This window comes from Bubalus bubalis, chromosome 14 (assembly GCF_019923935.1).
Source record: "Bubalus bubalis isolate 160015118507 breed Murrah chromosome 14, NDDB_SH_1, whole genome shotgun sequence".
NCBI classification, from domain to species: domain Eukaryota; kingdom Metazoa; phylum Chordata; class Mammalia; order Artiodactyla; family Bovidae; genus Bubalus; species Bubalus bubalis.
Genome location: NC_059170.1, coordinates 77,131,868 through 77,158,312, shown reverse-complemented (window position 1 = coordinate 77,158,312; position 26,445 = coordinate 77,131,868). Strand labels below are relative to the sequence as shown.

General features: G+C 42.5%; 1 protein-coding gene across 2 annotated transcripts in view; it reads left to right on the top strand.

Annotated features, from left to right (window-relative positions):
* The window catches only part of SPTLC3 (serine palmitoyltransferase long chain base subunit 3), a 150,447-nt gene that overhangs the window by 1,104 nt on the left and 122,898 nt on the right, over positions 1-26,445 (top strand). The window lies entirely within an intron of this gene.

Sequence of the window (26,445 nt, the reverse complement as noted above, 5' to 3'; positions counted from 1 at the left end):
AAATTTTTTTCACTCCTGCTGTGGCAGAATGTTTGAGGGGAATGTGCTGAGGAGGAGGAGGAGGAACCCAAAAAATGTTGTCAGTGTATTCAAAGAGGGAGCCAAGCCGGGTCTGCAAGCTACTTGTGAAAACAATCAGGCAGTCCCCAGCTTCTCACTGGATGCCCAGCCCTCTGCTCTGAGCCTCAGGAGCAGCAGGGTGACTTCACCTGCTCGGGAGCAGATTAGCATAGGCAAACCCGCAGCTTTACTCATGGAAAATGAGAAGCTGAGTGTCCAGGAACCCACTCGGGAGAACTGGGGGGAAGGTGGGGCAAGTCAGATGGTTCTAAGATCACAGGACAGGTGGGGCTGGTTGGAGGCCAGCTCACGATTCAGTGAATTAAATTCATGTGCCAGTGGGACGAAAGAGGTGGAGAGGGGGAATCGCTGTGGAGTCTGGGTCATTTGTGAATAGGCTGTAGTCTCCAAATTGTGCTCCTCTCTCAACAAAAGCCCTTGCCCTAGCCTTGAAGTGCCTACTAAAACCCTCAGGTCTGGCCTCCTCCAGCTGACTATTCGGTCAGTCAAAAAGTTGATTCGGGTTTTTCCATGCTATCTTCCTGACAAACCCTAATGACCTTATTGGCCCTCCCAACATAATGTGAAGAAAAAGTATTCAAGTCTCATTATTCGCATGAGGGGGGTCATACTAATTCCCACCAACTCTTCATCACTGCATCAATTCAGATCACTACCACTCAGGACTCTCTTTGCCCCTAAAATGGCTGTAACACTGGGCCCTGGCCTACTCACCTTCTGAACCATCCCCACCCTGAGGGCAGAAATGCCTTCAGGGGATTCCTTCTCTCTGTCCCTACTTTATCTTGGTTCTGTAACCACCCCCTAGTGTCTAAGGCTAGAGACTTAGCTAGATGGTGACGACCACTCCTAAGTAAGAAGAAAAGCCAGAATCCAGAAGGTTTGTTACTAAATGCTCCTATAAGACTGTAAATAACTTTGAATTCATCGACACTTCCCAAGGAGCAGCAGGAAATATTAGGGCAGCCACTGCCTTTTCTAACAGCTCTTTCTGAAGGAAGGAACATCCAGAACCTATTTGCTCAGATATATTTAGGTGTTACTAAGTTGAAATTGGCTTCCACTGAGAGCCTCAATTATGGCTTAAAAAGTATGTTCCAGAAAGAAGAAACCCTGCTGGGTCCTTAGGGCAGTAGGGCAGACGAGGGTCTGTTTTCCCCTCTGTGGTTGTGGGTGTGGTCACCTTTGCCATCATGATCCTCAGTCACCGGCTTTGGTCCATTTCACTTTGAGGACACCCTAAGCAAACTGAGTCTTGACCAAAAGCCTTGCAGCTTGAACCCAGTCCTCATAGAACAAACTCACTCTTGGAACCCAGCCACCATGTTTGAAGGAAGCCATAGCAGCTCGGGAGAAGCCCAAGCAGAGAAAGACCAAGTAACCCAGGACAGATGCAGCGCCAGCTGGTAGACTGAGTGAGCCAGCTGTCTTAGAAGTGGGTGCCCCAGCCCTGGAGTCTGTCTGTTCCAATTCTACTTCATGGAGTAGAGATGACTTGTCCCTGCTGCTGCTAAGTTGCTTCAGTTGTGTCTGACTCTTTGTGACCCCATGGGCTGTAGCCCCCTGCAGGATCCTCTGTCTGTGGGATTATCCAGGCAAGAATACTGGAGTGGGTTGCCATTTCCTTCTCCATGTCCCCCCTGGCCCTGCTCAGATTACAGATTCTTGAGCAAACAAGTGGTCATTGTTTTAAGAATGGTGGTGATGTATTAAACAACAATAAGCATGTAAACACATGGATATTCTATTTCTTTAAAATGCCTAGAAAAATCATTCTACAGTCTTATTACAACCATTCTCAATGCCTTCAATTTGAGGAAACAGTTTTGCCCATCAATCTTTGGCAAAAATTCCTTTTCCTAACCTTTATATTTTTATTTTGTTTTATTTTGTATTTTGCATAAGGATTTAAGGTGAGTCTCTGGCTGGTAAAACCAAACACAATGAACTCATATGACATCAGTGCAAAAGCACAATCGTTTCAGATCAGATCAGATCAGATCAGTCACTCAGTCGTGTCTGACTCTTTGTGACCCCATGAATCACAGCACGCCAGGCCTCCCTGTCCCTCACCAACTCCCGGAGATCACTCAGACTCACGTCATTTGAGTCAGTGATGCCATCCAGCCATCTCATCCTCTGTCGTCCCCTTCTCCTCCTGCCCCCAATCCCTCCCAGCATCAAAGTCTTTGCCAATGAGTCAACTCTTCGCATGAGGTGGCCAAAGTACTGGAGTTTCAGCTTTAGCATCATTCCTTCCAAAGAAATCCCAGGGCTGATCTCCTTCAGAATGGACTGGTTGGATCTCCTTGCAGTCCAAGGGACTCTCAAGAGTCTTCTCCAACACCACAGTTCAAAAGCATCAATTCCTCGGTGCTCAGCCTTCTTCACAGTCCAACTCTCACATCCATACATGACTACTGGAAAAACCATAGCCTTGACTAGACGGACCTTTGTTGGCAAAGTAATGTCTCTGCTTTTGAATATGCTATCTAGGTTGGTCATAACTTTCCTTCCAAGGAGTAAGCGTCTTTTCAATTCATGGCTGCAGTCACCATCTGTAGTGACTTTGGAGCCCAGAAAAATAAAGTCTGACACTGTTTCCACTGTTTCCCCATCTATTTCCCATGAAGTGGTGGGACTGCATGCCATGATCTTCGTTTTCTGAATGTTGAGCTTTAAGCCAACTTTTTCACTCTCCACTTTCACTTTCATCAAGAGGCTTTTGAGTTCCTCTTCACTTTCTGCCATAAGGGTGGTGTCATCTGCATATCTGAGGTTATTGATATTTCTCCTGGCAATCTTGATTTCAGCTTGTGTTTCTTCCAGTCCAGCATTTCTCATGATGTACTCTGCATATAAGTTAAATAAACAGGGTGACAATATACAGCCTTGACGAACTCCTTTTCTTATTTGGAACCAGTCTGTTGTTCCGTGTCCAGTTCTAACTGTTGCTTCCTGACCTGCATACAAATTTCTCAAGAGGCAGATAAGGTGGTCTGGTATTCCCATCTCTTTCAGAATTTTCCACAGTTTATTGTGATCCACACAGTCAAAGGCTTTGGCATAGTCAATAAAGCAGAAATAGATGTTTTTCTGGAATTCTCTTGCTTTTTCCATGATCCAGCAGAATTTGGCAATTTGATCACTGGTTCCTCTGTCTTTTCTAAAACCAGCTTGAACATCTGGAAGTTCATGGTTCACATATTGCTGAAGCCTGGCTTGGAGAATTTTGAGCATTACTTTACTAGCATGTGAGATGAGTGCAATTGTGCAGTAGTTTGAGCATTCTTTGGCATTGTCTTTCTTTGGGATTGGAATGAAAACTGACCTTTTCCAGTCCTGTGGCCACTGCTGAGTTTTCCAAATTTGCTGGCATATTGAGTGCAGCACTTTCACAGCATCATCTTTCAGGATTTGGAATAGCTCAACTGGAATTCCATCACCTCCACTAGCTTTGTTCATAGTGATTCTTTCTAAGGCCCACCTGACTTCACATTCCAGGATGTCTGGCTCTAGGTCAGTGATCACACCATCGTGATTATCTGGGTCGTGAAGATCTTTTTTGTACAGTTCTTCTGTGTATTCTTGCCATCTCTTCTTAATATCTTCTGCTTCTGTTAGGCCCATACCATTTCTGTCCTTTATCGAGCCCCTCTTTGCATGAAATGTTCCTTTGGTATCTCTGATTTTCTTGAAGAGATCCCTAGTCTTTCCCATTCTGTTGTTTTCCTCTATTTCTTTGCATTGATCGCTGAAGAAGGCTTTCTTATCTCTTCTTGCTATTCTTTGGAACTCTGCATTCATATGCTTGTATCTTTCCTTTTCTCCTTTGCTTTTCACGTCTCTTCTTTTCACAGCTATTTGTAAGGCCTCCCCAGACAGCCATTTTGCTTTTTTGCATTTCTTTTCTATGGGAATGGTCTTGATCCCTGTCTCCTGGACAGTGTCACAAACCTCATTCCATAGTTCATCAGGCACTCTATCTATTAGATCTAGGCCCTTAAATCTATTTCTCACTTCCACTGTATAATCATAAGGGATATGATTTAGGTCATACCTGAATGGTCTAGTGGTTTTCCCTACTTTCTTCAATTTAAGTCTGAATTTGGCAATAAGGAGTTCATGGTCTGAGCCACAGTCAGCTCCTGGTCTTGTTTTTGCTGACTGTATAGAGCTTCTCCATCTTTGGCTACAAAGAATATAATCAATCTGATTTCGGTGTTGACCATCTGGTGATGTCCATGTATAGAGTCTTTTCTTGTGTTGTTGGAAGAGGGTGTTTGTTATGACCAGTGCATTTTCTTGGCAAAACTCTATCAGTCTTTGCCCTGCTTCATTCCGTATTCCAAGGCCAAATTTGCCTGTTATTCCAGGTGTTTCTTGACTTCCTACTTTTGCATTCCAGTCCCCTATAATGAAAAGGACATCTTTTTTGGGTGTTAGTTCTAAAAGGTCTTGGAGGTCTTCATAGAACTGTTCAACTTCAGCTTCTTCAGTGTTACTGGTTGGGGCATAGACTTGGATTACTGTGATATTGAATGGTTTGCCTTGGAAACGAACAGAGATCATTCTGTCGTTTTTGAGATTGCATCCAAGTACTGCATTTCGGACACTTTTGTTGACCATGATGGCAACTCCATTTCTTCTGAGGGATTCCTGCCTGCAGTAGTAGATATAATGGTCATCTGAGTTAAATTCACCCATTCCAGTCCATTTTAGTTCACTGATTCCTAGAATGTCGACATTCACTCTTGCCATCTCTTGTTTGACCACTTCCAATTTGCCTTGATTCATGGACCTGACATGCCAGGTTCCTATGCAATATTGCTCTTTACAGCATCGGACCTTGCTTCTATCACCAGTCACATCCACAGCTGGGTATTGTTTTTGCTTTGGCTCCATCTCTTCATTCTTTCTGGAGTTATTTCTCACTGATCTCCAGTAGCATATTGGGCACCTACTGACCTGTGGAGAAGGCAATGGCACCCCACTCCAGTACTCTTGCCTGGAAAATCCCATGGACAGAGGAGCCTGGTAGGCTGCAGTCCATGGGGTCGCTAAGAGTTGGACACGACTGAGCGACTTCACTTCCACTTTTCCCTGTCATGCACGGGAGAAGGAAATGGCAACCCACTCCAGTGTTCTTGCCTGGAGAATCCCAGGGACAGGGGAGCCTCATGGGCTGCCGTCTCTGGGGTCGCAGAGAGTCGGACACGACTGAAGCAACTTAGCAGTACCAGCAACTGACCTGGGGAGTTTGTCTTTCAGTATCCTATCATTTTGCCTTTTCATACTGTTCATGGGGTTCTCAAGGCAAGAATACTGAAGTGGTTTGCCATTCCCTTCTCCAGTAGACCACATTCTGTCAAATCTCTCCACCATGAACCGCCCATCTTGGGTTGCCCCATGGGCATGGCTTAGTTTCATTGAGTTAGACAAGGCTGTGGTCCTAGTGTGATTAGATTGACTAGTTTTCTGTGAGTATGGTTTCAGTGTGTTTGCCCTCTGATGCCCTCTTGCAACACCTACCGTCTTACTTGGGTTTCTCTTCCCTTGGGCGTGGGGTATCTCTTCACGGCTGCTCCAGCAAAGCGCAGCCATTGCTCCTTACCTTGGACGAGGGGTATCTCCTCACCGCCGCCCTTCCTGACCTTCAACATGGGATAGCTCCTCTAGGCCCTCCTGCACCCACACAGCCACGGATCCTTGGACGTGGGGTTGGTCCTCCTGGCCACTGCCCCAGCCTCATGCTGTCAAATCCAAAGTGTAATCATTCAACCTGAGGAGGTCTGTAACTTGCTGCCTTATCTAAGAAATAACAGGCAAAGAAGGATGCATGTGTTCAGGTTTAGCTGTTTTGTTGATTGAAATAATATATATTTTAAAGTATATTTCATATCTTCCAATTATAAATTAATTTTATCTATTGGTTAAAGTTTCCTAGAAAATGATTCTTTTTAGAAACACAAGTAGATTGACGTTAACCTAATTATTCTCAAGGAATCCACTCCAGTTATTTTGAAATACACTTGTTTTAATCTTCCTACTAAGTATTGTCATCTCTCTTAGTTGGCCTGAACTAATGTTTTTATGAAATTCTAAAGTATGCTAACCCATAAATTCATGTGAGAAGTTGTTGCCACCATATTACTGATAGAAAGTCATAGGGCCATTCATTCACCAATTAAACATTTGGAAACAAACACACACTATGAGCAGGGCTCAGAGAAGTATTCAAAACTGTTCTCCATAATCTACTTCCTCCATCACAATTCTCTCTAAATAATGCTTCACTCAAAAGCTTTCCACATTGCAGATCATTTGATTACAGCAGAGGTTGAGATGACAAATACCCAGCAGGCTGGCAAGGCCTGGGGTGGACAATAGAAAGTGCTCAGCATGGGTTAAGGCTTCCCAGGTGGCTCAGCGGTAAAGAGTCTGCCTGCCAAGCAGGAGACGCAGGATCAATATCTGCATCGGCAAGATCCCCTGGAGAAGGAAAGAGCAACCCACTCCAGTATTCTTGCTTGGAAAATCCCACGGGCAGAGGAGCCTGGCAGGTTGCAGCCCACGGGGTTGCAAAGAGTCCGACACGACTCAGCAACTAAACAACAGTAACAAAGCACGGGTTTGCCCGAGTAGAGCAAAGCAACTCAGGTAGCAACAACAACAACTACTCAGGACAGTGTTGTGTAGACAGATTTTATGATTTTCAAAAGAAGCTGGAAATCCAGATGGGGGAGGAGGGGAAGAGAATATCCTAATTTTTAAGTATTGTCATTTAGTCCTTCAAAAGGCCAATAGTGTAGATTTCAAGGAGACATTGCTACCAGCCACAAGTCTGTAATCTCTGAACTATTGTTTAGTCACTAAGTTCTGTCCAACTCTTTGTGACCCCATGGACTATAGCCCACCAGACTCCTGCATCCATGGGATTTTCCCAGCAAGAATACTACAGTGGGTTGCCATTTCCTTCTCCAGGGGATCTTCCAGAGCCAGGGATTGAACCTGCATCTCCCACGTCTCCAGCATTGCAGGCAGACTCTTAACTGCTGAGCCACCAGAGAAGTCCCTCTGAGCTACAGGATGAGAAAAATAAGAGGTCCTAAATAGAGTGATTCAGGGGACTTGGATCTTCTTAATTTAGACTTATTTTATATATTTTTAAAAGCAATAGGTGTATCTTCTTAATTTTCTTGACTTGTTATATTAACACATATTCCTGGAGTGTGCAAGTTTGAGGAACAACTCTGACTCCACCATGTATACTGGGTTTCCCAGACTGACCCTGATTTCGAATATTAGGTGTCAAGAAGTCACAGAACTGACACCATTTTACTGCTCAATCTTCCTCTCTCAAACTTCATAGGCAGTGACATACAAACCTTTTGTTAGACAGTGCACTCATATATCTTGGTGACCATTATTATTCTCTGGCTATGATATAACTGGGTCTTCAAAAGTTGCCCAGGAAAATGGCTATGTGTAAATATGATTATCCTGTCAACTACAAGTTATACCTGAATGTTCTTTCCCTGCCATGTAGAGCTTATCCTTTGGAAAGTCAAGAATCCTTTGGGATATTTTCTGTATTGCAGAATTTTCTATGTAGAAGGCTCATTTGTTCCTAGACTTTCTCGGGTCCCCAGATTAAAACCTTAACTCTCACACCCCAATCAGAAAAACCAACAAACCCGTCTTTCCAGAGAAGACAGGGTAAAGGGATTCATAAACTGATTTACCAAGGAGAAAACACACATACACACACACACACACACAAAGTGTGAAGCCAAAGTGATTCAACAAGACCACTTGTTATTAATCTATTTAAAAACTTTATATTAGAATTTTGTACCCCACTTTTTAATACTATTTTCATAATATTTCTTTTACTATAAAACTACATTTATATCCCGCCTTACAACCTTGAGTAAAAATGAACTCTCCAGGGAGATATTTCTTTTCTGGTGGCTTTTCACAACCCAGCACCCCTCAGGATTTCCCAGGGAACCCCTTAAGGAAGAATGATAGCAGGAAAACGAGCTTTGACCTCAGCTAGAATTCAGAGAAGGCAATGGCACCCCACTCCAGTACTCTTGCCTGGAAATCCCATGGACGGAGGAGCCTGGTAGGCTGCAGTCCATGGGGTAGCGAAGAGTTGGACACGACTGAGCGACTTCACTTTCACTTTTCACTTTCACGCATTGGAGAAGGAAATGGCAACCCACTCCAGTGTTCTTGCCTGGAGAATCCCAGGGACGGGGGAGCCTGGTGGGCTGCCGTCTATGGGGTCGCCCAGAGTCGGACACCACTGAAGCGACTTAGCAGCAGCAGCAGAATTGGGTTTGAGTCCTAGTTTGCCCCTTACTAGCCGTGCCTCATCGGAAAGTTCGCTTCCTGTCTCTGATCCATACCTCAAGAGGCAATGCTGAAGATTTGATAAGATAGTGTATGTGAGGCTGTCAGTAACTCTCACATGTGTAGTCGACAATAAATGGTAGCTTTTATCTCTGGAAGTTAGCCTGCAGCTATCTCTTACTCCTCTACTGCTATTTTAAGAATGTTCAATACAATGCCTGGCATGTAACAGAGGCTCAATAAATGATAGTCTTATGCCTTGAATTCCCTTAACCAGTGGTGGCTTTATTTTACTTGGTCTGTTGGCAGCACTTGACACAAATAATCATTCCTCCTCCTTCAAGCACTTTGCTCTCTTGGCTTCCAGGTTATGACCCTCTTCTACCACCAGCCCTTCCTTTGCAGTGTCTATTCCTGGCTTTACTCATCTCCTTGACCTTTAAACAGTGGAGTGACCCAAGGCTCAGTCCTTGTACCCCTTCTCTTTCCTAACTGTAAATACCTCCTGATTGGACCTTGCCCCATCACTATACGAACATCACTATCCATGTTTATGTATTATGCGTACATATGCCATTTCCAATGGCTTACTAGATATTTCACTTGGAGGATCAAAGGCATCTCCAACTTAACATGCCCAAAACTGAGCCCCTGATACTCCTTCTATCCCAAACATGCTTCCTTTAGAGCCTTTCCCATCGCAGAAAATGACAACTCTAGCCTTCCAGTAGCTCAAACCAAAAACATGGAATCGTTTGTGACTTTTTCATTCTACATTGAATGAGTCAGCAAATTCATGATCCTCCCTTCATAGGATATTCAGAATCTGACCACTCCTCACCTCCCCACAGCAACCTCTCTGGGCTCAGCCCCCACAATCTCTCACCTTGATTGTTTTGGAAGCCTCATCCTTTTTTCCCCATTCTCTGGTTATCCACTACTGAATAACCACCCATACCAGCACAGAGCAATGCTAAACAACAGCCATTTCGTTATGATCATGGACTCTGCTGGGTAGGAAAACACCCTGCAGAGATAGCTCTTCCTGGTTCCATGATACCTAGGATTTCGACTGGGGGACCTAGAACAGCTGAGCCTGGAGCATTCGCCTGCAAGATGGAGTCCTCACTCCCATGACCCATGCAGTCTGAGATGGCTGAGAAACAGGGCAAGCCAAGACTGGGGGCTGCATCGCCCATATGTCCCCACCAGCAGGGAGGGCTCCAAGAGTTTTCTCGTAAGTAAAGCAGAACTCTCACGGCCTTCTGTACCCTAGCCTCAGAGGTCAGCTTCATGAACACCTGTTGAAGCAGTCACAAGCCCACCAGGTTCAAGTGCAGTCTTTGAGAATAAACAGGCATATAATGCCTACTTAGATTTTTACCAAAAGGAAAGGAGTAAATTTAAGAATATGCTTGGAAAGCAAGTCAATGATGCTCTTATTGTGTTTGTTATGATGTTACTTTGATTGAGGCAGACTGGCTTTATTATGCAAGACTCTTGTAAGTGTAGAGATTTTTTTTTTCAATTGCGTTGTATTTTTTTTCATTGGTATTATAAATGAAGACAGAACAAAGTAGAATGCTTTGTGATGTCGTATGGCAATTGCATTTTTTGTCTTTCTCTGGGTAAAAATGTGTTAGATCTGTAGTTAAAGTCTTTTTTGAAAGCAAAAGCAAACAAAAAAATTTAAAAAACCAAATACCTACTTCTCAATGGAAAGATGATTAAAAAGCTTATAGACATCTTTTAAATTTCATACCCTGCTTCCACCCCTGCGCCCCCTCCACTACCATCAGCAAGACTGCTCTCAATACAGCAGCAGAATGATCCTTTTGAAATGACATCAAGAGCTCACTCTTCTGCCCAAATCCTCCCCATGGACCCCATTTCACTCAGAGTAAAAGCTGAGATCCTTACAATGACCACAGGCACCATGGGCACCCTGATCCATCCATGACTCAGCTCCTGCCCCTTTCTGGGTGCTTGGGGTGTTCCCATCACACTTGAGCCAGGAGCCCAGGACCCGCCCACCTGGGGATATCCCCACATCCTTTCCCATTTGTACTTCCCAGAAATCCACGTACATGTACCTCCCTCCTTTCAAGTCAAATGCTACTCACAATCCTATCAAAATTGCAAACCTCCTTGCTTCCTGCCTCCCTTAACTGCTTGTTTTCTTTAGTACTTAACACCATCTGCACATACACACATAGATTTATTTCCTCTGTATTTGTCTGCCTCTGGTTCTAGAATGGGAGCTAGGCTCTGGCTGAGATTTCCATCTTACTCACTGCTGAATCCCCAGAACCTCAACCAGAGCCAGTACACAGTAGGTGCTCAATAATGGTTGCACAGTGATTAAAGACCTGATTTCAGCTTGCTTTATTTCCTTTGCTGGTTCTGGTTCTTTAAAAGACAGAAAAGGCCCCACCCATATGATACATAGTCTACTTTGTAGGTTTTGAACTGTCTAACCTCTTATTAATTAATTACTAATTTAATTATTAGTTACGTTCTCCAACAAAGGATAGGAAACCTTTCTTTATTAATTAATTAATTACTTTGTTGGAGAACGTAACTACTGTTTACTTCCCTCTTTTTAAACATCAGTAGATTGCTAGATTATTTTGTGTGACCAGGTCACTACATATTTTTTATGTCGATATCCAAATATTAGGTATAATCTAAGCCTGGGGTTAGGGAACGTGCTTTCAGCAAGCAGAACTTTTTAAAGGAAATTAAAAAAGAAATAAATGTTATTAATTTATCCTGATGATTCTACTACCTCCTAACAGAAGATGAAATATGCCTGGATTAGAGGGAAAATGACTAATACCTCCGGGTATAGAGACCTGTTATCTGGTTTTAATAAAAATTCTGCATTCTCAGGATCACATATCCAAGAAAAACCAGAATAACCTGCTTTCCCATTCATGACCCTGTATATGAGATGATTTTTAATATTTAATTTAACAAATTTTGCATTACACTGTATGCTAGGAATTTTCTAAATACAAGCTTATTTGAGTCTCAGAACGTTATGAACTTAATTATGCAAAGCATTTTTATATTATAGAAAAGTTCAGTAAATTTGCTTAAGATTAAACCTCCTGTTAGTGGAGACTGGCCCCAAGGTCTGTGTTTTTAATCATTAGAAAAAAAAAAAGAAAAGCCTTTTATTTAAACTTTTTTTTGTGTGAATAATTTCAAACTTACAGAAAATTAAAAGAGTTCTGCAGTGAATACTCATATACCTACCACATAGAATCTGCAATTAACATTTTATTGTATTTGTTTCACATACTTTTTTCTGTCTGCACATCCCTCTACTCAGCCATCAATCCATATGTTTGGTGCATTTCAAAGAAAATTGTAAAATCAGCACATCCCACCCCTAAGTATTAGCCGGACTTCAGTATTTGTCCATAGCTCTTTCTTTTTTTTTCTTTTGAGGCAAAATTTACATTGAATTTTGGCTTATATCACCTTTGATTTCTCTTGTTGGAAAGAGTTCCATAATGTAGTTTTGACTGTAGCAAGATTTATAAAAACCACTCACTTGACATTGGAGAGCTTAACCTCTGGACAAAACAACTGAGTGGTGTGTAAATTCACATCTAGTGAGATGGAAGGTGGCTTCCCAGGTGGCTCTAGTGGTAAAGAACACGCCTGTTAATGCAACAGACATAAGAGACGCAGGTTTGATCGCTGGGTCAGGAAGATCCCCTGGAGGAGGGCATGGCAACCCCCTCCAGTATCCTTGCCTGGGAAATCCCATGGACAGAGAAGCCTGGAGGGCTACAGTCTGTAGTGTCGCAAAGAGTCGGACACGACTGAAGCGACTTAGCCCAGCACAGCCGAGATGAAATAAGGACTCAGCAGAGACTCTCCCTCTTGAGAAACTCCCCTGCTGTACATCTGTAATTCTGCAGGGATCAAGAGCCATCTTTTCCTCTTCTTCTTTTTTTTTTATTTTTAGTATAATCCAGCTAACAAGAAAGGAACTTAGTATAGAAATTCTTACATTTCCATTCCATGCCCTGTCTTTCTTACCTGTGGAAGAATGAGGTTCAACAAAGCTAAGTGGCTATCTCAGAGGTCACACCAGTGTGAGACACCCTCATCATTCCAGTTTCTTGATACCTCGACCAAGGACCTTTCTGGAAAGGTCCATTTTATTGGAAACCTCCCACCTGTGAAAGTAATCAGCCAGGGACTAAGGTATTTGATGATTCATAGTGGTACCTGCCGGAGAAGGCAATGGCACCCCACTCCAGTACTCTTGCCTGGAAAATCCCATGGACGGAGGAGCCTGGTGGGCTGCAGTCCATGGTGTCGCTAGGGGTCGGACATGACTGAGCGACTTCACTTTCACTTTTCACTTTCATGATTTGGAGAAGGAAATGGCAACCCACTCCAGTGTTCTTGCCTGGAGAATCCCAGGGACGGGGGAGCCTGGTGGGCTACCATCTATGGGGTCGCACAGAGTCAGACACGACTGAAGTGACTTAGCAGCAGCAGCAGCAGTGGTATCTCCTATTGCAAATTCTTTAGCTTTGACTTCAAAATTGATGCTGCGAAATTGCATCTGTCTCATGTAAGATGTAAAGACCTCTTTTTTTCCTATTTCTCCAAATAAAAGATACACGGAGGGAGCCTCCTTCTTTGTGTATCTTAGAAAAAATATGTCAGAGAAATCAATATTTATTTAGAGTTAATGATTGCTGCCACACACAAGATCCCACCAAATGTTTATACTTTTTGAAATATTGTTAATTCTCACCTATCACTTTCAAATTTCACATATAAGGATCCAAGATTCAAAGAAGTGAGATAATCACCCACATGGAAGGCAAGTATTAGGAGGCTATTATGACCTCTAATATCACATAAGGGCTTCCCAGTTGGCACTAGTAGTAAAGAAGCTGCCTGCCAATGCAGGAAACATGAGACGCAGGTTTGATCCCTGGGTTGGGAAGATTCCCCTGGAGGAGGGCATGACAACCCACTCCAGTACTCTTGCCTGGAGAATTCCATGGACAGAGGAGCCTGGTGGGCTACGGTCCATAGAGTCACAAAGAGTCGGGCATGACTGAAGTAACTCAGATGCACCCATCCACTATCACATAAACGGTTGCCCCATCTCACAGCCCTACTGCTCTCTTAAACTGAACCATCATATAGAGATTGGGAGCAGGGCCTCCCCTTGGCACTGCTTGGGCTTGAATTTCAGCTTCACATCATCATTTTGTGGCCTTGGGAAAGTGATTTAATCTCCATGCCTCAGTTTCCTCATCTGGAAGATGAGGATAATAGTAGTGTCTGCCCAGTGGATTCCGTGTAAGAAATAAATATGATAGCACATGCAAAGACTCAAAATGATTTCTTGAAATTTAACCAGTGCTTGCTTGGCCCCTTTTAACTTTCAGCATCAGCTGTAATGATCCTTATATCCAAGATCTTGTTGGACTCTCACAACTATGCTGTGAAGTTTTGAAGGCTATTGACCCATTTCATGGATGGAAAAAACTGGGCTCAGAAAAATAATGAGACCAAAGACACATGGATGAAGGGGAAAGAGTTGGACAAGAATCTCAGACATATTTTGCCTCTAAGTTCAGGGATGTCTCAAAGGACTAGACACACAGTAGGCCCATGCTCGGCACACCAACTCCATCAACTATTCCTCACAAGAACAGGCATGAAGTTACACAAAATCAGTGCCTCTAGTCTTCAGTAGATATATTCATAGCAAGAGATGAAGTGCTATTTTGGTCATTACACTTAGAAGAGCAGCTTTGGGGGTCAGTCGTAGTAATTTTTTTAAATCTATGAGATTGTACAAGTCTTGAATAATGTTAATTTCTATCTTAGATTTTCATAGCCAGGCAGCAAAGTGATTTTACATGGCACATCAGATAGCACAACTTCCTATAAATCTTTCTTCAAAAATCATTGACCTTTGTCTTTACATGTTTATGGCATATAGCATGTGTGTTCCTCAGAATTACCTTCTTCTGAGCCTTTGTGAATCCTCAATTTCATTTTTAAGTGTGTGCCATCATGAAGGCTTGCTTCCAGACCCAGCATGGGAATGTAAGTCAATTCACTTCTTGGTTCCTTTGCTGAACTTCCCCGAAGCAATGACATTGATGACGTGGTAAGGATTCTTACGTCTTGCAACACGGCCTGTTTCCCAGTCATCTACTCTGATAGTCCGAAAGAAACTGGGCTCCAGATATTCTCAAACGCTAGAATATTCATAGCAGAATTGATCTCAGACCTCAGAGAAGCATGATATCTCATTTTATAGGTCTTAGCAACATATTTCTCAATAAAGAACAGAATTGAGACTCACTTGCTCAATATCTCAAAACGGCCAATCCAGGATAAGACAGACGCCTGTCCACTGCCAGTTTCTAGAGCTTCTACATAGTACTGTTTCTCAAAGTGCAGAATCCAAAACAAACCCTGTTGGAGCCCTTGACAATAAGGTCTTTTGCCAAACCATGCAAATAACGAGGGTATCTGGGTAAATCCCATAACTGATGTAAGGTTTGATGGACTGGTTTGTAAGTTTATGCAAGAGGGGCTGGCATTTCCTTCATTGGGCTATGCTTCTCACTGATCAGTTCTTCCCAAGCCCACTGCATCAGGTGCCTACATGCAAAGATACAAAAGTTCTCCACAGGGTGGCCTGAGATAATGACTCAATGGCTGAAATAAATAGGCTGTGAATATCAGTTTACTTTTTTTAAGTGTTATATCAATCTTTATACCAGTCAGATGACTCATGCTTTGTGTCCGTCCATTACTTAGGGCCCAAAAATTATGATGATTAAAAATAAATGCCTGTAACTTCTAAATGGTTGATTCAGGAGTACAGGTAAAAACTAATCAAGACTAGCCTTGCTCTGGGAGAAGTTACTTTTAATTTTTTTTCTGTATTGTATACCACAGTACAGAATAACTTTTTCTAAAAAAAAAAAAAAAAAAAAAAGTTAATCAGATAATTATACGGGTGAACATGGATGTTATCAGGTTTTCTTGGAAGCAAAGAAACAAATCATTGTGGTGCCATACTCTTGGGAAACTGGTTGGTTGGAGACATTATGTCTACTTTCCCAAGAAGCAAAAGGTTTTCATGGAAAATCAAATGCACACTGCCTTCCATGAAAACTGAAGATTTCAGCCAGAGAAATTGTATGCCTTCAAGCAGTGCCTCTTTAAGAACATATTCTGTCTTCAAAGGCAAGCAAAGAATGAGCCAGGTTATAGGTTAACTGAACCTAGACTGTTCTAGATGTGCATAAAATGTAAGGGAATTTATACGGTGACGGGCAGAGGAGGAAGGGAGGTAAAGGAGAATAGGTCTGTGAAACCATGAGCCAAATCCTGATAAACACACAGGAAAGGGAGACTGGTGCAACTTTCTTGGTAGGGGGGCTTTCTGCTTCTTCAGATAACTCAATGGCAGGCACCGTTTGGTCCATCTTCAGGGAATGAGAAGTTCTGGTTGTTCAGAGGTGGTAGTTCAGCATAATCAAAGGCCAAGAAGAAAGTGTTTCCATTTGATTCAAAGAGAAAAGCCATTGTTTATACTTCAAGTTCAGTTCCCTGAGCTCAGCCAAATGACTCAGAACCACATTTTGTGTGCCTCTGGAGCCCCACCCTTGTTTCAACTCACCTATGAGTCACCAGCTGCCTGGCAAGAGAAAGGAACGCCACAGCACACACCTCACTTGTGCCACAAAGCTCATCTCTGGTGTTAATTCACTCTCAGGTAGCTTAGGAGACACTTTCCTTCTGATTTTTGGTCATAGGTTCCAACTTTCAGAATCAACAGAATGAGTTTGCTTCATCAAATAGTCTTCCTCAATGGATACAAGAAAGATTTTTTTAATTTTGTATTGGAGTGTAGTTGATTAACAATGTTGGGGTAGCTTCAGGTGTACAGCAAAATGATTCAGCTATATATACGTGTGTGTGTGCGTACATATATACATATATACACCTGTGTCTATTTTTTCAAATTCTCTTCCCATTTAGATTATTACAGAATACTGAGTAGAGTTCCCTGTGCAGAATGGAAAGATCCTTGCTGGTTATCTATTTTAAATAGCAATGTGTACAGTCAATCCCAAACTCCTAGTCCATCCCTCCCTGCCATCCTTAACCCCTCCAACACACACCCTGTTAGCCATATGTGTGTTCTCTATGAGTCTCTGTTTTATAAATAAGTTCATTTGTATGATTTTTTTAAAAAGATTCTCCATATAAGTGATATCATAAGCTATCTGTCTTTGTCAGAATTACCAACCACACAACCATGAATCACTGTGAATCATTGAATGTTGGGGTTCCCTGAAGATCCACTCACATACATGGCTTTGCAGGGGCTCTTATGAAAACAGATATCAGATCAGATTTTAAGCCAGCATTTGCTTAAAACTCATCAATGGCCTCCCTTAGGATCAAACCTGTGATCCTAAACTTGGTTTACAAGTTCTGTACAACCTCCCCAGCTGATTTATCCATTTATTCAACAGATATTTGTTGGATACCTACTTCGTATCAGATGACCTTCTAGGCACTGGAATACTGATGATGGACAAAGTGGATGACATTTCCCCTTTAGAACTGACCTGCCCCTCACTAGTCCCTGCCAGCCTGCTACCCTACCGCCTTCCCTCCCCACAGTTCCCAGGCTCTTCCTCCTGCTGGGAACACTGCACTTTGTTAAATCCTACTGACTTTTTGTTCAGTCACTCAGTCACGTCCAATTCTTTGTGACCCCATGGACTGTAGCACACCAGGCTTCCCTGTCCTTCATTATCTCCTGGAATTTTCTCAAACTCATGTCCATTGAGCCAGTGATGCCATCCAACCATCTCATCCTCTGTCACCCCCTTTCACCTCCTTCCCTCAATCTTGCCCAGCATCAGGGTCTTTTCCAGTGAGTTGGCTCTTCTCATCAAGTGGCCAAAATATTGGAGTTTCAGCTTCAGTATCAGTTGTTCCAATGAATATTCAGGGTTGATTTCCTTTAGCACGGACTAGTTTGATCTCTTTGCTGTCCAAGGGGCTCTTATCCAGCACCACAATTTAAAAGCATCAAATCTTTGGTGCTCAGCCTTCTTTATGGTCAAAATCTCACATCTGTACATGAGTACTAGAAATGACTATATGGACCTTTGTCAGCAAAGTGGTATCTCTGCTTTTTAATACACTGTCTAGGTTTGTCATAGCTTTTCTTCCAAGTAGCACACATCTTTTAATTTCATGCAGATCTTATTTTAAGCATTGTCTTCTTCAGGGAGACCTTTCTCTTTTCTTTTACAAGGTCAGATCCTGTCCTATCCACTCCATAGCCCCATGACTTATTCATCATTTCCCTTTTTGTAAGTAATTGTTTTGCATCTGTATTTCCCTTTAGACCAGGGGTTGGCAAACTTTCTCTGCAATAGGCCAGATAATATTTTCAGCTCTTTGGGGCACGCAGTTCCTGTCCCAACTACTCATCTCTGTTTTATGGCAAGAAGGAAGCCATGGACAACAAATAAACAAATGTGTTTGTTGGCTAAATAAATGAACAAATATGCCTACAGATAATCATACTAAGTCAGTCTAAGTAAAAGAAAGACAAATATCATATAATATCACTTATATGTGAAATCTAAAAAAAATGATACAAATGAACTTATTTACAAAACAGAAATAGACTCATAGACATAAAAGACAAACCTATGATCACCAGAGGGGAAATGCAGGGGAGGGATAAATTAGAAGTTTGGAATTAGTACATACATACTCCTATATGGAAAATAGATAAACAACAAGGACCTAGAGTGTAGCACAAGAAACTACTCAATGTCTTATAATAACCTATAATGGAAAAGAATCTGAAAGAGAATGCTGCTGCTAAGTCGCTTCAGTCGTGTCCGACTCTGTACGACCCTATAGATGGCAGCCCACCAGGCTCCCCCGTCCCCGGGATTCTCCAGGCAAGAACACTGGAGTGGGTTGCCATTTCCTTCTCCAATGCATGAAAGTGAAATGTGAAAGTGAAGTCGCTCAGTCGTGTCCGACTCTTAGCGACCCCATGGACTGCAGCCTACTGGGCTCCTCCATCCATGGGATTTTCCAGGCAAGAGTACTGGAGTGGGGTGCCATCGCCTTCTCCCTGAAAGAATAGATTCATGTATATATGTAACTGAACCACTTTGCTGTACACCTGAAATTAATACAACATTGTAAGTCAACTATACTTCAATAAAGAAAGTTCCTAATTAAAAAAAAAATGAAAACTATATTGTAATCAGAAAATTTTTTAAAAAAGGGAAGGGAAAAAATGAACAAATGTGTAAATATGGAAAGCCATTAAATTTCTGGTTTGCTTTTTCCACTGCTTTACACTTGATTAGATGTTGTCACTGAAGACTTCTTGGTCTCTGGTCCTGAGACGTATTCTGCATGCACAGAAAAGCTCTGTGTTCCTCAAGTGATCCAGCTGGTTTTAGGTAGATAAGAATATTTTATCCACCCCCCCCTCCACCTTGGCCCATAAGCACCAGAAGGATGGAAGTCATAAGATAAAACGACCCAAATGACTCATCCACTGCCAGGCATAGCTGCATAAACATGGTAGTCAGCCTTCTCAGGAGAGTTGACAGCCACTCGTGCCCATCTGGGAAGGAAAAAGAGCCAGTCCCATGGCTAATTTATTTCTGAAATATGTTCCAATCTGTCATGTCTCAAAAGTTTGAGTTTTGAGCACCTCAGGGATGAACACTCTCTCACCTGGACTGAGAAATTATAACTTAACCAGAAGACAGTGGGTGGTAGTTAACATCAGTGATACTGAAACACATGTGCATTGCTTTCTCCGGCTTATCAGGATAGCTTCAGAAAAGCTGTGCTCCTCAAGTGATCCAGCTGGCTGTAGGTAAGATTAGAAGACTGCAGTCATTACAGGCTGATGAAGGATGACCGCTTTGTTCCAAAGTTCAGTTATGTCCACCTGACTTTAGACTCCACCCCAGCTGTCAAATCAGGCAGGATCCTGGGAAAGGTCTGACTCATCCTGCCGTGTAGGCCTATTCCGTTCCAGCAGGCACTACACATTTCATCTCCAAATAGGCAGGAAATGAGATCCTTGCAAGGTCCCATTCCTCTCGTTTCCACCACGAAGTGCCTGTGCTGATTCTCCTGTCCTGAGAGACCCTCACCTCCTCCCTCAGCATTTCCCAGTCTTGGCTCTGTCTCATTCACTCACTCCTACGAAGATCTTCATGTGGCTTGCTCCTAAGGACTTTATTTAGTCCCTCCAAGCCATCCGACCTTTTCTGTGACTCCTTCACTTCCCAGTCTGGAATGTGGAAGCCTGGGACTCTTCATGGGCTGCCCTGACTTGTTCCCTAACTTCCCTGGTGGTGGTGGATGGGCAAGCCGAAAACGCGGGGAAAGCGACTTGACCTCTCAACGACTGAACTTGTGCACCATGACAAAGAAAGTTTGGAGTAGCTAATACATAAAGAATTTGTGCCTTCAAGAATTTCTATGTTTATTACCTGTCTGTCTGTCTTTCTGACTTCTGTGGACACTGAGGCCTAAATCTTTTGATGTGATTCTTTCTGTCATGCACCACTTCACACACAGAGATGCTCAATATATTAAGAATTAAATCTTTGGCTCAGCTTTCTGGAATAAGCTTGCCCAGAATGATTGATTGATTTGATTGACTGATTATCTCATTTCATCTTTTTTTTAAATTATAGTTGATTTACAATACAGTTTCAGGTGTATGACAAAATGATTCGATACTTTAATAGATTATACTACATTTAAAGTTATTATAGAATATTCTTTACATTCCCTGTGTTGTACATTACACCTTTGTATCCTATTTATTTTTTACATAGTAGTTTGTACCTCTTAATCACCTTTCCCAAGCTTGCCCCTCCCAGCTGGTAACCACTAGTTTGTTCTCTGTATCTATGAGTTTATTTCTGCTTTATTATATTCATTTGTTTTAGTTTTTTAGATACCACATATAAAAGAGAAGTTACAGTATTTGTTTTCCTCTGACTTACTTTACTAAGCGTAATACACTCCAGGTCTATCCATGTGGTTGCAAATGGCAGAATTCATTATTTTTTAATACCAGAGTACTATTGCATTATATATATACATATATATAAAATACACCCACACACACATATATATATACACACACACTGTACATACATACATTGGGGTACATATATCTTTTTAAATCAATGTTTTAATTTTCTTCAGATAATTACTCAGGAGTGGAACTGCTGATCATACGGTTGTCCTGTTTTAAAATTTTCTGAGGCACCTTCATACCATTTCCACAATGGCCACACCAATTTATACTCGCCAGATTTAAATTAAAATATTGGCCAATGCAGACAGGTCCTGATGCATTCTTTTCCTTGGGGAAGTAACTTAGTTCTCAGGCTTCTTCCAAACCCTTCTAAGCAAGATTTAGACATGAAAGAATTTTAAAACGATTCTTATAGTATCTATTGTTCAAGATAATATTTTAATAATATTAAGGTAATATTAAAAAAAAATAAGTCACCAGACTTCCCTGGTGGTCCAGCGGTTAAGAATCCACCTGTAGATGCAAGGGACACAGTTCCATCCCTGGCCCAGGAAGATTCCACATGCCCAGGATCAACTAAGCGCGTACACCACAATGACTGAGCCTACCAGGTGCTACTCCTGACTCCCGTACACTCTAGGGCCCGTGCCCCACAGGACAGCCGCCACAGCGTAAAGCCACACGCCGCAGTTAGAGAGTAACCCTCTAACCACTAGAGAAAGCCCACACACAGCAACAAAGGCTCGGCACAGCCAAAATAAAAACATTTGTTAAAGTACTTTAAAAAATGCACCACCAAATCTCATGGCAGAACCCGATATAAGTTTATTTCTCCCATGAAGTCCAATGGGCACTTATAGGAATCTGGAGGGGTGAACGGTGAGGACTCTGCTCCACATGGTCATTCAGGTCACCAGGACGAGAAAATCTCTGCAGACTAGACTGGGTAGCTTCCGAGGTCACAACGGCCGTCAGCATTCAGATGGCAACAGGGCAAAGAGAGAAAGAGACGGGTCAGAAGAGAGCCACAGGTCAGGCCCACAGATGGCACGTTTCACTTCTACCAGTTTCACAATGATCAGAACTCAGTCGCACCGTCACGCTTATCTGCAACGGACGTGGGACTTGTAGCCCAGCTGTGAGAAAGAGGAGAGGGAAGTAGTTTGATGCTCACAGCCAGTCTCCCCCACAATGGACATTAGTGTGAAAATATTTGAAACATTCAAAAGGCCTAAGTGAGAGATAATAACAGCTATTATTTTTTGCAAGTGATCCTTTATTTTCTGTCTTTTATTAAATAACTTGTCTTTTTAAAATATTTTTGTAATACAATGTGATGAGTGTTACAATGGTGTTATGCAGTGAGAACACCCAGCCTGGATCTTTTTAGGAAGTGAAGACAGACCTAGGTCTTAAACAGTGGATATTAGGCAGGCAAAGGTATAAGGGGTGGCGTGAAGGAGGCGGGCAACAGAGGACATTCAAAAAAGGAGTAGACACCAAAAAAATGACAGGAACGTGTCAGCATGAGAGAAGGTTTGGAAGGGCATAAAAATCAGGGTATCAGGATGTGAAATGAAAGCAGCTTGTTTGTGACAAGATGATACAAGTTAGACTAGACTGAGACATAGGAGTTTGATAAAGCATTTCTAAACATTTATATCTATAGCAGACTGTGATTACAATACTCATTTCTTAAAGTCCAAAGCAACTTTAAGATATTAAGTACCCTTCCAGCTAAGGTAGAACTATGCACTCTCATCTCTCTTGCTTCATTCCACTTCCATAAGCTTTGGAGCTGCATCATTTCTATAACTTCAGCTGAATCGAACTGGCATTCCAAAGTATTTTAGAAGAGAAATAAATGGCAACTTTGAAGTCAAAAAGATTCTCAAATGTCTTAGAATAAAAATAGAGGATTCTACTGAGGAAAGCGCTGCTTTGAGTTTTAGCTGCCACTGTGAGTGAAAGTTTATTATACACACACAACACAACATACAGTGTACACACTCAGTAAGGAAGGTATACTTATCAGTCAGAACCGGGCACTCATTAACCAACCAGAATGGATGCTCAGGAGAAATAACTGAGATGAATATATTGTGAATACTAGGTGAACACCAGTCCCACCCACCTCCACCAGCCTCTCACCTACAGTTCTTGTTACTCTCTTGACCGGGGAGGAGACCTGATCTACTGGGATCCTCAGCTGCCAGTACTGGAAGACTCAAATTTAAGGAGATTAAAAATAAGATTTTGTTATTCTCATGTAATAAGAGTCTAGAGTTGGGAAGAGTCTCTAATTGGATAGTCCCTGGATTGGTTGTTTTGGTCCCTTAACTCTTGGTCATCAAGGATCAAGTCTTTGCATTTCCTGTTTCTACCATCTTTTGTGCATAACTGTCTTCACCTGTGGCCACAAATGGTTGCTGCAATTCCAGATGACCCAAGCATCATGGTCTTTCTCAACTTCAGTATCTCAACAACACCCCCCCAATGCCTCTAACCCCCACCTCTTTGTCCCCTCTCACATTTACTGCCTCCTCATGGGTCCTCAGTCTCTTGCTTCTCCCTACATATAGGTACTGGCCAAGGCTCTATACATATTCTTTCTCTTTCCCAAATATTTCTCTAAAAGCAGTATCATTCATTCTAGCAGTTCCCTTTATCATCGCACTCAGAAGATTTCAGGAACATTTAATGAGTGTTTGCTCTAGGACGACAGGTCCTTTGCATTTATTATCTAATTTAATTTTCAAAATAAACAATGGATATGAACTTGGGCAAATTCCGGGTGATGGTGAAAGACAGGGAAACCTGGTGTGCATTCATAGGGTCACGAAGAGTCGGACATGACTTGGCTACTGAACAACAACAGAAACCTTACTAGCTCCATTTTACATTGAAGGCATTTGAGAGCAAGAAAAATTAAGTCACTTGCACCAAGTCTTACAGTCAGCAAGTGAAATGCCTGAATCTGAAGCCAGGCAGTCTCCCTCCCACCTGAGCCCTCCCTGCCATCAGGCCCTGCCTCCCTTCAAGACTGGGCTCAGATGTCCCTTTCTTTAGGAAGCCACCCCTGATCACCCCATGTCATACAATCTTTCCATTTGTGTCACTCTGATGACATTACTTTTTGCTCAATGTTATGATTATACTTTCTCCCCTCCCCCCGCAGCATTATGCTATCAATTCTGGGGAAAAGAGGCTATATTTTTTATTTCCTATCCTCTCTAATAGTAGCCTGTTGTGCTGTGCTCTGCTCAATACTGTCCAACTCTTTGTAGCCCACCAGGCTCCTCTGCCCATGGAATTTTCCAGGTAAGAATACTGGATTAGGGTTCCATTCCCTTCTCTAGGGGATCTTTCCAAGCCAGGGACTGAAGCCTGGTCTCCTGCATTGCAAACAGATTGGTTTACTGCCTGAGCCCTGGAAAGCCCAATGTTAGCCTAGAGCAGTGAAACACAGGCAGCCAATAAGGGACCTGCTCATTTGAGTGGACCTGCTCATTTCCATCGAGGTAAAGAACCTGCCTGCCCATGAAGGAGACATTAGAGACACAGGTATTATCCCTGGGTTGGAAAGATTCCCTGGAGGAGGGCATGGCAACCCACTCCAGTATTCTTGCTTGTAGAATCCTACAGTCCCTGGAGAGCTACAGCTAATAGGGTCACAAAGAGTTGGACACAACTGAAGCAACTTAGCATGCACAGCACGCATGCTCATTTCCATCACTTGATGGAAATGCAGGAAGTAAACAGCCCACAGTGGGTCGCCAAGTCCCAAATGACCAGGCACTCTGGGAAAGGTAGTTCAAGATCTATTGGGGTTTCCAGTCACCCCACTCCAGTACTCTTCCCTGGAAAATCCCTTGGACGGAGGATCCTGGTAGGCTGAAGTCCATGGGGTTGCTAAGAGTCAGACACGACTGAGCGACTTCACTTTCACTTTTCACTTTCATGCATTGGAGAAGGAAATGGCAACCCACTCTAGTGTTCTTGCCTGGAGAATCCCAGGGACAGGGGAGCCTGGTGGGCTGCTGTCCATGGGGTCGCAGAGAGTCAGACACAACTGAAGCGACTTAGCAGCAGCAGCAGAGCTACAAAAGAAAAAGAGAACATCGAAAGAAGATGTATTTCTAATAGGTAGAACAAAGGAAGTGCATCACAGATTACCACACTGTGTCGACCTTGGCTAGCAAATCTTTTAAGCAAGATTTTAAGCTTTATTTACTTTGACAGTACAGATTCTCATATTTCAAAAGAATTATCCAACACCAGATTGAGAAACCCTTCCCAAGAGGTGCTACCAACTTCAATTTTCATTAAAAAATTTGGTGAATGTGTTATTTTTCATCCGTTAAGAAAGACCTATACATTTCCAAATAACATTGCTCTCCATGCAGGTATCTCATTTTCTCTCTGCCAAGCAAAATTACATTAAATTAAAAATAAACTCATATAAGACAGAGTAAAATAGATACCAGTTGAGGCCAATGGACACTGTTGGAAACCCCTTCTTCGTGATAAAACTATCTTCCAGAACAAATCCCAGGGGCAAAAAAAAAAAAAAAAGTTACCGAAGCCCAGTCTCTGCACCCAACTGAGGGTTTTATTTCCATAGAGGTAGACAGTCTGTTACATACAGCACAGGTTAGCCTTAAAGCCAACTCAAGCAAAAAGTTCCCATTGATTTGGCCATATATGGAGCTCAGTAATGGCTTTAAGGTCAGGCAAGGAAAAGGGGGAAACACACTATCCTCACAGGATGGCCTTGAATGTCCTGAAAGTTTCTCTTCTTATATGCACCTAGGAGACTTGGCCAGCTTCCCAAGTGGCGCAGTGGTAAAAAATCTGCCTGCCGATGCAGGAGATGAAGGAGACATGGGTTCAATCACTGGGTTGGGGAGATCCCCTGGAGTAGGACATGACAGCCCACTCCAGTATTCTTGCCTGGGAAATCCCATGGATAAAGGAGCCTTGCAGCCACAGTCCATAGGGTTGCAAAGAGTTGGACATGACCGAGCAACTGATCATATATGCGATTTATTCATCCTCTAAATCAGCCAAAGGGGTTCATTTGTGAGCAGGTTACATCAAGGTTCTGAAGTCACCCACACTGGCACCCTTCACTCACCCTTCTTCATCTATGGTGCCCTTAAAATCAGGGGGTCCCAAAATTTGGTCCCATGCTTCCTACTCTTTTTTATTTTGTCCTTTATTACGTTTGCCTTTAACCATGGCTCATTCAAGGTAGCTGAGTCCCCCATCTTATACTTCAGCCAGGCCTTTCTCTTTTTCTTCTCATTTACATTAATTTATTTATTTTAGTTGGAGGCTAATTACTTTACACTATTGTGGTGGTTTTTGCCATACATTCACATGAATCAGCCACGGGTGTACATGTGTCCCCCATCTTGAACCCCCTCTCCCCTCCCTCCCCATCCCATCCCTCGGGGTCGTCCCAGTGCACCAGCTTTGAGTGCCCTGTTTCATGCATCAAACCTGGACTGGTGATCTATTTCACATATGGTAATATACATGTTTCAATGCTATTCTCTCAAATCATCCCACCCTCGCCTTCTCCCACAGAGTTCAAAAGTCTGTTCTTTACATCTGTGTCTCTTTTGCTCTCTTGCGTATAAGGTCATCATTACCATCTTTCTAAATTCCATATATATGCATTAATATACTGTATTGGTGTTTTTCTTTCTGACTTCACTCTGTATAATAGGCTCCAGTTTCATCCACCTCATTAGAACTGAATCAAATGCATTCTTTTTAATGGCTGAGTAATATTCCATTGTGTATATGTACCACAGGTTTCTTATCCATTCATCTGCCAATAGACATCTAGGTTGCTTCCATGA